At 35.3% G+C, this 13,716-nt stretch overlaps 1 protein-coding gene across 35 annotated transcripts in view; it reads right to left on the bottom strand.

Moving 5' to 3' along the window:
- Nucleotides 1-13,716, bottom strand: part of MBD5 (methyl-CpG binding domain protein 5) — a 515,330-nt gene that overhangs the window by 273,402 nt on the left and 228,212 nt on the right. The gene's annotated exons all lie outside the window — the stretch shown is intronic.

Raw genomic sequence — 13,716 nt, 5'->3', positions numbered from 1 at the left:
TTCTTTCTGGTTTCAAAAAGTAACAAATACTCATTTTGAACACAATTCAAATGGTATGGAAGTATGAAAGTAAAGAGTTGTAGCCCCCATCCCTCCCTCCACATAACCCCAAGGAAAAGACACTGTTAATTGTTGGCTCTTATATAATATTTATAATTTTATAAATTGTTAGGCTCAGTGGACTTACCACTGTATGCCACCACTCAATATGCTGTACAAGCTTAAATTTAGAATGCCCCTATGTAGCTGTTATGCTCGTTAAAGGAACTCAATATATGAACTGGCTTTGGGCCACCATTTTCTCTGGCTACGTGCTGAAAACCTGTGGTAACTTATTTAAAGGATGGCCTGGTTAAAACATTCCTCCTACCATAAAGGTTATTTGATGTGAAAAAAGACTGCCAATGTTTGTTTTAAAGCTTGTGTATTTTATTCAAAAATGGCTCAAATGTAGTTTTTGGTAAACTTTTGGAAACAAGGACAGAGGCTCTTTAAAAACTAAAATTAATTTCTGACAGAGGTAAGTCATAGAGTCTGCAAGAAAATCTGCTGCAAAATTTATTCAAGAAACAAACTGAATAAAAAGTAATATTTATATCAACCATGGTTTCAAGAAATAGTGATAAAGACAGGAAAATAAATAGGCGGAAGACATTTTTTTTCTATATTATAAAAAGCTGAATGCAGAATGAGAGAAGAACTAGACAATTAAAAAAAAGCTTTACAAGAAAGGAAATGTAATTATAACTATTTGGTGTTGCAGAGAATATTTATATAACATCAATAAGGAAAATATTTGTTTTTGGTTTAACTAACTATATTTCAAGGATGGGATAACAAAGAGGTACTAGGTGGTAGAAGTATGCTAAGTCATCTTCCGTGATAATAGACAAATGACCTATAACTTCTTTCTATAACGTCTCATATTGGCAAACCTAGAGCTAGCAGTTAAAAAAGAAACGTATTTAGGAACAGGTACCTGAACAGTAGAAAACAATTTTTTTTTGAGATGGAGTCTCACTGTCACCCAGGCTGGAGTGCAGTGGCACGATCTCGGCTCACTGCAGCAACCTGTGCACCCCGGGTTCCAACAATTCTCCTGCCTAAGCCTCCTGAGTAGCTGGAATTATAGGTGCCTGCCATCACGCTAATTTTTGTATTTTTAGAAGAGGTAGGGGTTTCACCATCTTGGCCAGGCTGGTGTTGAACTCCTGACCTCATGATCCACCCGCCTCAGCCTCCCAAAGTGCTGAGATTACAGGTGTGAGCCACCGTGCCTGGCTAGTAGCAAACAATTAAAAGCAGTTATCTGCAGATGAACTCCAAGGGTTGGGGCACTCAGTACTATTTAACATGTACACATAATACATGAATAAAAATTTTAAAAGGAGAAAAGAGTAAGGTCATAATAGAGAATCTAACGATGCATATGCATTTTCACTCGACCTTGTGTTTTAGCACCCAAGAAAGGCAATGTGATGTCATGAGTGCTGGATTCTGATACATACAAATCCCAATTTGAATTCTGGCTCACTAACTGACTAACTTGAAAGTCCTTGAGCAAGTCAGTTAATGTTTTTTAGAGTATATTCCTTTATATAGAATCTGGAAATAATGATTCCTATCATGCAGATTTATTTTGAGGCCAAACTATAATCTATATGTAGCACAGGCACTTAAAAATGCTCAATTAACAGCAATTTCTATCATTAATCATTATCTCTCTTCTTGCCAATAATAACTACATGAAACCTCATGTATCCTACGACTTCATTTTCATTTTGAAATCTGAATCACATACCAATCAGTTAAACGTTATCATCTATACTTTACAGTGAAGGAAAAAAAGATGAACTTGCCCAAATTCTCCTATTAGTAAGAAATTAAATTAGCAACAAAACTGTATACTCTTAGTTTACTTAATGTCTGATGTAAACAAACAGGAAAGCATAGAAAATTAGAAGTGATAGTCTATTCTGCTTAGTAGAATGTTTTAACCAGTAAAGTTAGCTATAAGGTGATTAATGGTGGGGGAGATAGAATAAAATTTCCAAACAGAAAATAACTGTGAATCTAGGTACCAGCCCAAAGCCCAAGGTTTTCTAATATTCAAAAGATAAAAAGAAACTTAATTCTTTATACTGAAAGTAATATATATAGACATATATTTTTTGAAACAGGGTTTCACTCTGTCACCCAGGATGGAATGCAGTGGCACCATCAGAACTCACTGCAGCCTCAGCCTCCAGGGCTCAACCCGTCTTCCCACTGCAGCCTCCTGAATAGCTAGGACCACAGGCACAAGCCGGCATGCACCACCACACTCAGCTAATTAAAAAAAAAAGGTTTTTTTTGCCTTGTCTTTATGAAAAATACAAAAAAATAGCTGGGCATGGTGGCGGGCGCCTGCAATCTCAGCTACTCGGGAGGCTGAGGCAGGAGAATCGCTTGAACCCGGGAGGTAGAGGTTGCAGTGAGCCGAGATAGTGCCACTGCACTCCAGCCTGGGTGACAGTGCGAGACTCTGTCTCAAAAAATAAAAATAAAATTTTTGTAGAGACAGGGTATCACTATGTTTCCTAGGCTGGTTTTGAATCCTAAACTCAAGCCATCCTCCTGCCTCGGTCTTCCAAACTGCTGGGATTATAGGCGTGAGCCACAGTGCCCAACTTTGAAGTAAAATATTGCTAACAAGTTAGATTTAATAGTGATCATGTGCCTTCCTTACCTAACTCTGTTATTCATTTGTACCTAGGCCCTCATAATTTTGTAAAGCATGCTCTAAAATTTATCTCTACTTTAAGATGACAAAGGAGAACAATTACATATAACTTCCAGGAATGTGGGCTTGAATGTAGTAACTTTTTACACTTGGTATCTGGCCTGATTATGATTCATGGGTCACAGGAAAAAAAACCTCACATGTCTCACTCCTATGATAACTACTCCCTACATCTCAAGCACACTGTTTAGGACACCATTAACAATCTGTGAACCAGTTTTGAAGGGCCAGATCTGCAAATCCAGGGCCATTACAAATGAAACAGAAAACGTAAACTTTCTGAGGGCAGAGACTTTGTCAGCCTTGTTCATTGCTTTGTCATCAGTGCCCACTACAATGCTCGGCAAATAGCACTTAGTAAATATTTGTTGAATGAATACATTTTTAAAAAGTAAATACTAATTCCTAAGTATTTATTTGAGTTTTCAATATACAAAGACAAAATGATACAGTACAAAGTAAAATAATGTTAATTTTAAAGCTAATGACATATTTCCTTAATTTAAAAAAATCACATAATAAAGATTGAATGAAGGGCTACCCATTCGAAATAAAAATTCTGCTTCTTACAGACATGCAAAGTCAATGTTATGGTTTAACTACTGTCTCATAATGTGGTACTTTTACCCACTCTTTATTAGTAAAAATAATAGTAATAGTAACTGTAACACTAATTTCTAACCTAAACTCTTATAGCCACCATAAAAATATAAGCTTTATACACATTATCTCATTCACTCTTCATAACAAACTTATAAGATAGGTATTGTCACCACACTTTACAGATGAAGAAACTGGAGTTCGAAGAAATAATTTGCCTATTTTGTTCTACAAAATGGTGAAAGCCAGATAAAATCAGTTTAACTCGAAAGTACCTTGTTTTCCAGCAGAGACAGTTAACACACATACATAGGCTCACATTACATCTAGCATGTTGTCTTATCCCAGGCACTAGAGAATATTCGCCCACTCTTTCAACATTTTTGAACACCTATTATGTTCCAGGCACTATGCTAGGTTCCCTTAAAGATCACTTGTAATTCAGAAATACATACCAAAAAATGGCACATACCCAGATTCTTCTATAGAATCATAGTGCTGAGAAGTACAGTCTGAAAGTTTCTCCACTCTATACTTATCTATGTGTGATATGTGTGCTTTTGTTTGTCCTACTAAACCATATGCTTCTTTGAGGCAGGGTGATATCAGATTCATCTTTTTGGGTCCCCAAAAAAGGTCTAGCCTGGTGCTTTGGTCATAAGAAGCTTTCAATATACACAGCTAAATATAAAAATATACATAAATTGAACTAATTTTCCTTGGATAAGAAAAAATTCAAATAAAAATGTTATCTTCCAACTTTTGTCAATTATCTCACAACTTTTAAAAAAACCCTCACACAAGTGCCAAAACAAGGTAACTTTATTATTTTAAATATTTTACTTTATTGGTAAGGTTGAATACGATTGTTAAATTTTAATGGAAAATATAAAATATATTCTTATAAACAGAATAATCTATGTAAACAGGTTTTGTTTGCATTTCATATATTATAACCTTAGGTAATTTATTTTTAATAATACAGCTTTTCCCTACAATCCACATTAGCACATGTGATCACGTAGGGATAAAAAGATTCCATTTTAAAAAGTACAACAATAATTTTTCTATATTTCTCAGAGCTATTATGATTACAGAAATACATAAACACTTGATTCTGTAAGAATTATATGTAAAAAAAGAAATCACATCCTGACAGGACTGACACTATACTTTGCTTCTTAGTCTAGATAAAAATAAAATCAATTTGAAAGGACAGATTTTAATCTCAGATGTGACTGAGCACTTTTTTTTTTTTTTTTTTGGTGGAAAAAAGATATGTGGCAATTCATGCTGTGCATTAGAGATCAGAATCTGGCCCTAAGTTTACATGATTGATGGGTTTCTATTTGAACAGGCACAAATGTGAATGGCAACTGTAATAATGCTTACAGAGCAACCTCAACCAGTTTCCCCTGTTATCTTCACCTTAATATTACTTCCACTATAGCAAAATGTTTTTGAAATCCACACATAAAATCCTATGCATTGCTTAAAAATAACACAAAACAATCTATACATACACACATTCAAAACATGATTCTAATAGGCAGGACAGACGCTTATGTTAACTACTCGTTCGTGGCAAAGACCATTCAATACGCAGTTTCTAAAATTACGTGTTTAGCAAGGGTACAACTCATTCATATTTTAGTCATAAGGAAACTCTGACGATAGAATAGCTCATTATATAGTGGTATATTTTTTAATATATTCTTCACTGATCACATACACACGTATTTATTTCACTGGGCCTGATTTCTCACTGCAAATTCCGTCTGGCTCTAAAATCACAAACTTCCTTGGACTCGTTCTTCTTTGATAGAAAAGAAATACTGCAGTAATATCTTCTGGCAACCTGACAGTGGGCTGGCTTTAAGTGTACCCAGAAGAGAAAAAGGACACAGCCCAGAACACTGGCATGCGATAATGCCTTACTGTTATTAACCCTTGTTTTTCTATTTTTCCTCAAAATCGCAGGTAATTCTTCTTGATGTAATAATATAGAAATGAATATATATATATATATATATATATATATATATAGCAGAAATGAATCACTGGTAGGCATAAATTTACCTTATATATTTAATATAATTAAACCATACTTCTGGTATCTAGTAGTAAGATCTTAAGCAATTCATCCTACATAGTAATATTTGACCTTCCAACCTTATAAAATAATTATGGTAATAAAGGGAAGTAGCATTTACAGGTGTAAATTAACTTCTATGTTACGTGTCACAGGCTTTACGTATATTTTCACATTTAATATTCTAAAGCAACTCTGAGATACATATGATCATTTCCACTTTACATACAGGAACACTGAAGATCAGAAGTTTGAAGTAACACAGTAATAAACAGCAGAACCAGGAATCAAACCTAGGTCAAAGTGACTACACTAATGATGAGATGAAATAATAAAGCGAACAGGTAAGTATGAAAGTGAAAAGACCCAGTAATTCCAATTCAAGTAATGCCAAGTAACTTAAATCACACTAATTCTCCCATTGATAACAACCATAAACTGTGAAAAAATACTAAAGCCAATAAGCAAAACACAATTATTTGAAGACATACTACAGAGTGACCAAATGTAGGCAGAAATAGAAAGAGTGAGGATTTGACCCTTGAAAGAAGATAACATCACTGGGCAACATATAATTCTACATTTATATGGCTCTCCTGAGGTACAATGGTATATGAGCAAGTAGAACTTAAGCAGAAAGCCACAGTCTTACTTGCTTGAGGTATCAGAGGGCAGAATTCAGGGTTGAGAGAATGGCTGAAAATCGAGGGTTGGGGAGGGGGAGTCCAGAAAGGAAGAAAATACAGAGGAGGAGTATACAATATTTATATATCAATTCCTACCTAGGCTGGCACCTAAACTGTACATGCATGCATGGGGAAGACTCCAAAAACCCAATGGAAAGTAACAGCTGGAAAGCAAAAATAAGGATTTCTTCTACTGCCCGTTACATGAGACAAAGAGTTTCAAGTTTGAATCCCATCAAATAAAAGCAGATTATAACACCTCAGGCTTTCCACAGAAATCCATAAAGGACCACGTTTTAGGAGTAAATATTATATCCCTACACTAAGGAAGTCACCCAAGGATTACGAACAAAACCAAAATAGATCCACTCTCTAACAAAACATCAAACCAAACCTTCACTAGATAAATGTGAGCAGCTACTGATTTAACTGTTAGGAAAAAGGTCAATACTCTTCAGAAGAAGATAACAGAATCTAGAGTCTCTACAGTGTGTCATCTACATCTAATATACAATAAAAAATTTCTTAGAAATGTAACGAAACAGAAAAATACAAACCAAAGTCCACAGAAAAAGCAGCCAATGGAACAGACTCTGAGATGATTCATACATGTACCTTATGGCAGCTATTACTGAGAACATAAAGAAAAAGATAATCATAATAAATGCCTAAATAGCATTTCAGCAGAGAAATAAAACCAATAAAAAAGAACCAAGTATACCTAAAAATGGATAAAATTTTATATTATATATATTTTACCATAACAAATATTTTCCAAAAGCATCACATGCAAATTATGAAACTAAAAAGTATAGTATCAAAATGAAAAATTCACTGGATAGGCTTAACAGCACATTGGACATGGCAGAGAAACCAGCCAGTGAACTTGAAGAAACAGAGAAATTTCTAAAGAATAGTTCTGTGTAAGTTTTATTACATGAAATATCTGTGACAATTGCCTGAATACTATATGGGACATGACCAAAAAGAAGACGTAATACTAAAAATGTAGTAATGATTAGAAAGAGCCTTCACTAGAATGAGCTTTACTAGAATAAGCCATTGAATTAATGTTAACAATTCATAATGAGGTTGGGTGCAGTGGCTCATGCCTATAATCCCAGCACTTTGGGTGGCTGAAATAAGAGGATTGCTTGAACCCAAGCGTTCGAGACCAGCCTGAGAAACATGGCAAGACCCGTTTCTTTCTTTTTTTCTTCTTTTTATACTTTAAGTTCTAGGGTACATGTGCACAACATGCAGGTTTGTTACACATGTATACATATGCCATGTTGGTGTGCTGCACCCATTAACTTGTCATTTATGTTAGGTATATCTCCTAATGCTATCCCTCCCTCCTCCTCCCACCCCACAACAGGCTTTGCGGTGTGGTGTTCCTCACCCTGTGTCCAAGTGTTCTCATTGTTTAATTTCCACCTATGAATGAGAACATGCGGTGCTTGGTTTTCTGTCCTCGCGATAGTTTGCTCAGAATGATGGTTTCCAGCTTCATCCATGTCCCTATGAAGGACATGAACTCATCTTTTTTTAATGGCTGCATAGTATTCCATGGAGTATATGTGCCAAGTTTTCTTAATCCAGTCTATCATTGATGGACATTTGGGTTGGTTCCAAGCCTTTGCTATTGTGAATAGTGCCAAAATAACATACGTGTGCATGTGTCTTTATAGCAGCGTGATTTAGAATCCTTTTGGTATATACCCAGTAATGGGATGAATGGGCAAGATCCCGTTTCCACAAAAAATCCAAAAATTAGCTGGGCATGGTAGCGTGCAGCTGTGGTCCTAGCTACTCAGGAGGCTGATATGGGAGGATCACTTGAGCCCAGGAGGTTAAGGCTGCACTGAGCCACGTTCATTCCACTGCACTCTAGCCTGGGTTACAATGCAAGACCCTATCTCAATATACGTGTGTGTGTGTGTGTGTGTGTGTGTGTGTGTGTTTGTGTAAGTAAATAAAATAAACTTGTTCATTTTGAAATGTCAATAATTTTTCTTAGTTTCTTACCCATAATATAACCCATAAGCCTTATCCATAAACATTACCCATAAATGTCAACAATTTCTCTTAATTTCTTACCCATAATAATAAAAGGTGGCCCTGGTTTAAGCGAATATGGAAAAGGAAATCTGACCTAAGTTCATTTACAAAGTATAACTATAAGTATGATTATAAATATAAATGGTATACCATCTCTAAAGTCGTAGGGCATTTCATTTGTTGATGCATGTAGTTTGTATCCTGTGGTCTTGAATCTGTAAACCTATTGTTTGAACTCTGACATCAAGTAAACAAAGCAAGCAAAATGATAGCTATTGCTTTAAATTTTAATAAATAAAGCTAGAGAGTAGATAGGAAAAATGAATGATCGAGGAACTGTCGATGTCTAAGAAATGGTGGTGTCAAATATTACTAAGCAAAACATGTAGATCTAGTCATAGATCATGTCTTATCACAAGTGAAATAACCTCTTTTCAGAGGCTGAACAAAAGAAATTTGTTTTCAAAATTCATTTTTCTTTTCTAATTCTATTCCCAGTTATAAATCTATATCTATATACTCTATGTATACTCTATCATATATATACATGTATATGTTCCCCCAAAGATATGTTGAAGTCCTAACCTCTAGTACCTATGAATGTGAACTTATTGGGAAATACAGTCTTTATAGATGTAATTAAGATGAGGTCATACTGAATTAGGGTAGGCCCTAATCCAATCCTTATAAGAAGAGCAGAAGAGAAACAGACACACAGGGAGAATGCCACGTGATGATGAACACAAAGATTGAAGTAATATGTCTACAAGTCATGGAATGCCAAAAATTGCTGGCAACCCCAGAGCCAAGCAAAAGGAACAAATTCTCCCCACCAGCCTTCAAAAAGCAAGGCTCTGCCAACATCTTAGTTTTGGACTTCTAGACTCCAGAACTGTGAGAGAATAAACTTTTGTTATTTTAAGCTACATAATTTATGGTAATTTGTTACAGTAGACCCAGAACACTAATATTAATAGAACAAAATTATCTGTTTCTTTTTGTTTTTCCAGTGGAAATATTGAATCAGTTTTTCAGACCAAATAAACATCTGATCAACATATACATAAAAGAGATTTAATCCCAAGAAGATTCCTCAAATCACTCTGTCCTATAAATGGAATATTTCTCCAAATAATAGTGGTTGACTTCAGTTAAAATTTTAGAACAGTCCATGCTGTCTACATTTTTAAACAAAATTTGGAATGTACACAGTTTCTATGAGACTCAGGTTAATAACTGTTGGTATAATTTTTCTAATGTGGTTTCTGGATAAATCACATTTTCATAGTTTTAAACATGAACTTTAAACTGCTTGTTTGGACATTTCAATGTGAACAAAATTTAGCAGCAGTAAAACAGATATAGTGATGTAAAACAAGTTTGGCATAAAAAGAATCATTGTTCTTTTTTAAGAATTGAGCTTGCTATGAAGAAACCTGTTTTCAATTATTTTGCAGAGTGGGATAACTATGTCATCTGTTTATTGAATTACATGTTATGCAGTGCTAAGAACCTAAGCTTATTACTTATATTATCTATTCCATTTAATCCCCACATTACATTATTATTAGCACTCAAATTTTAAAGACTTACAAATTGGGGGTGAAAAAAATCAACAATTTGCCCGTGGTCACACAGCTGGTAGAATGCATGGTTGTGGTTAATAAATCAGCCTTATGCAGGTCTGTCGATTTGTGTTCTTGTATGTAGGCATACCTCATTTTATTGTGCTTTGCTTTATTGTGCTTTGCAAATGGAAGTTTTATGACAGCTCTGCACTGAGCAAGTCCATCATTGCCGTTTTCACACACAGCATGTGCTCACTTCATGACTCTGAGTGACATTTTCATAACTGTCACCATATTTCAAACTTTTTCATTATAATATCTGTTATGGTGATCTGTGATCAGTGATCTTTGATGTTTCCACTGTAACTGTTTTGGGGCATCACGAACTGCCCCAATATAAGAGGGCAAACTTAACTGATCAATGTTGTGTGTTCTGAATACTCCACTGCCTGGCTGTTTCCCTGTCTCTCTCCCTCTCCTTGGGCTCCCAATCCCCCAAAATACAATACTGAAATGAGGCTAAGTAATAACCTATAATTGCCTCTAAGTGTTCACATGAAAGGAAGAGTCACATGTCTCTCAGTTCAAATCAAAGGCTAGAAAGAATGAAGCACAATAAGGAAGACATGTCAAAAGCCAAGACAAGTTGAAAGCCAGGCCTCTTGGCGTCCAACAGTTAGCCAAATTGTGAATGCAAAGGAAAAGCTCTTGAAGCAAGTTAAAAGTGCTATTCCAGTGAATACACAAATGATAAGAAAGAAAAACAGCCTTGTTGCTGATACAGACAAACTTTTAGAGGTCTGGATAGAAGATCAAACTGACTACAACATTTCTTTAAGCCAAAGCTGAATCCAGAGAAAGGCCCTAACTCTTTTCAGTTCTATGAAGGCTGAGAGAGGTGAGGAAGCTGCAGAAGAAAGGTTTGACACTAGCAGAGCAAGTTGATTCATGAGGTTTAAGGAAAGAAGCTGTCTATACAACATAGAAGTGCAAAGTCAAGCAGCAAACACTGATGGAGAAGCTGCAGCAAGTTATCTAGAAGCTCTAGCTAAAATCACTGATGAAGGTGGCTATGCTAAATAACAGATTTTCAGTGTAGATAAAAGAGCCTTCAATTGGAAGAAGATGCCACCTGGGATTTTCATAACTAGAGGAAAAGTCAATGCCCCACTTCAAAGCTTCAGAGGAGCCACTGATTCTCTTGTTAGAGACTAATGCAGTTGGTGACTTTAGGTTCCAGCCAATGTTCATTTACCATTCAAATAATTCAGCGCCCTTAAGAATTATGCTAAATCTACTCTGCCTGTGCTCTGTAAATGAAACAACAAAGCCTAGAGGACATCTGTTTGCAGCATGATTTGCTGACTATTTTAAGCTTGCTGTTGAGACCTACTGCTCAGAAAAAAAAAAAAAAAAATACTCCTTTGGAAAACTTACTACTCACTAACAGTATACCTAGTCACCCAAGAGCTGTGATTAAGATATACAAGGAGATTCATGCTGTTCTTATGCTTGGTAACATAACATTCCTTCTGTAGCCCATGGATCAACTCTTCTAACTTGAAAAGCCCATTGACTTTCAAGACTACTTAAGAAATGTATTTTGTAAGGCTGTATCTGCCTTACAAATAGTATCTGCCTTACAAATACAGATAGCGAATCCTCTGACGGATCTGGGCAAAGTAAACTGAAAACCAATTTACTTTGTCAAGTCAATTGATGTGGCAATATTCTTTGCTGTCTTATTTCAATATATTGCCATAGCCATCCCAATCTTCAGCCACAATAAAGGGTCTTGCCTGGATGTTGATGGCTGCTGACTGGTCACCATGACTGTGACCAGTTAGCAACCATCAACATCCAGGTAAGACGTTTCACTATCAAAAGGAGGCCAGCATGTGTGGCTTATGCCTGTAATCCCGGTATTTTGGGAGGCCAAGGCAGGCAGATCGCTTGAGCTCAGGAGTTCAAGACCAGTCTGGGCAACAGGGCAAAACCCTGTCTCTACAAAAAAATATAACAATTAGCCTGGTGTGATAGTGCATGCCTGTATTCCCAGCTATTTCAGAGGCTGAGGTGGGAGAATCACTTGAGTCCAGGAAGTCAAGGCAGCAGTGAGCCATGATTGCACCACTGGACTCCAGCTTGGAAGAGAGAGTGAGACCCTGCCCCCCAACCCCCCAAAGCATCCCCCCATTTTTAGAAAACTATTTTAAAATTAAGAAATGTGCATTGTTTTTTAAAGACATAATGCAATTACACACTGAATAGATTATAGTATAGTGCAAAGATAACTTGTATATGCACTGGGAAAAAAATGTGTGGCTTGCTTTATTGTGGTAGTCTGGAACCAAACATGCAATATCTCTGAGGTATTCCTGTAGCATTCTTATAAATCATACCTGCTATGTTCAACTGCCTTTCTAACCTCTAAAAGTTTTTACCAGTATAACTTTCCCTAAAAATGTGGAAAATAAATGAAATAGCACCTGGGATTAGAATTATAAATATCTATGGCTTATTAATTACTTGGTCACAAATAGAATGAAATTAATAAAGAACAAAGGGCTTAATTGTTAATAAGTTAAAGCTATATACCATTGATACAGTCTGAATAACTGAATAACTGAAGTTCAAAATAAGATGTATGTGGATGAGTTAGAAAAGGGAATGTAAGAAAAAGAAATTTGATAGTATAGTCAGTCTTCGGTATTCACAAGTTTTGCATCTAAAAATTCAAGCAATCTTGGATCAAATATATTCAGAAAAAAGACAATAAAAATAACATGACAACAATAAAAAATAAGCAGAGTAAAAAAATATAACAGCTATTTACCTAGAATTTAGGTTGTATTCGGTAGTATAAGTAATATAGAGATGATTTAAAGTATAAGGAGGATATGTGTGAGTTATATGCAAAAACTGCACCGTTTCATATAAAGGACTTGAACATCCCTGGCTTTTGGTATTCATAGGGGGTTCTGGAGTCAATCCCCTGCAGATACTGAGGGAGAAATGTACACTGCTTATGAGGAAGCATGGTTTATAGGAATATTTCTACTAATTAAACAATGGTCAATTTTTAGTAGTTTTAAAAAATACTTAAGTGAATTACACCAAACTAAGAAAATATTTAAATAATATTTAAAATGCAATTCTAGGAAAATGAGTTTTAGAAACAGTTGATGAAAGTGCATAAAGGGTTATAAGAAAGAATTTTCTGCTTCTGAGAGCTGTTATACTAAATTGGCTTGCTGAAGGAAGCAGTAGAATCTATTTCTTTGAAGATCCTTACAAATAGAAGGCATACATTATCAGCAATTCAGAAAGGTTTAGGTGTGTCTCTGTCAGAAAACAGCCAGTGGATATAACCACCTCATGGTTCCATAAACTCTGGTGACTGCATAATAATACTATTGTTATAATTGTGAGGCAAGGGCAACACAGCTGCTTTTTCTTTGGTGATCAGGATTTGCTGTCCAAAAAGTTGCAGAATAAATTGAATGTAATTAGATGAAATTTTCCCCAACAGAAAAGCAAGAATTAATTTTGACTCTAGTTACTGAAAGAAAACTCAGAATCTCTACACTGGGATTTTTAAACATTTATCTTCTTCTTTATCTAGAGAAAGCATTCCTCTTATGTGAAACTTAAAAGCAGACATGTTTTTATGGATGACCTTAGGCTGATGAGTTGAATTAACACTAAATAAAAAATTCTAAGCATATATATAGTTTCTTTGTATAAAATCCCTTGAAAGATTACATTTTAGAGAATTCTACTTAAATTTTTTAAAGTGTATATTTTTATTTCACTTTATTTTCATCTACTTAAGTCTTTATTTTTCATGAATGAAGAAAAGCCAGATTCCTTATACATTTAAAAATATATATGGTGAATTTCTTTCCAAGCAAGCTTTTCTTTTAA

This window comes from Macaca fascicularis, chromosome 12 (assembly GCF_037993035.2).
Source record: "Macaca fascicularis isolate 582-1 chromosome 12, T2T-MFA8v1.1".
NCBI lineage: Eukaryota > Metazoa > Chordata > Mammalia > Primates > Cercopithecidae > Macaca > Macaca fascicularis.
Note: the sequence above shows the minus strand (reverse complement) of the source record. Positions and strands in the feature narration are given on the sequence as shown.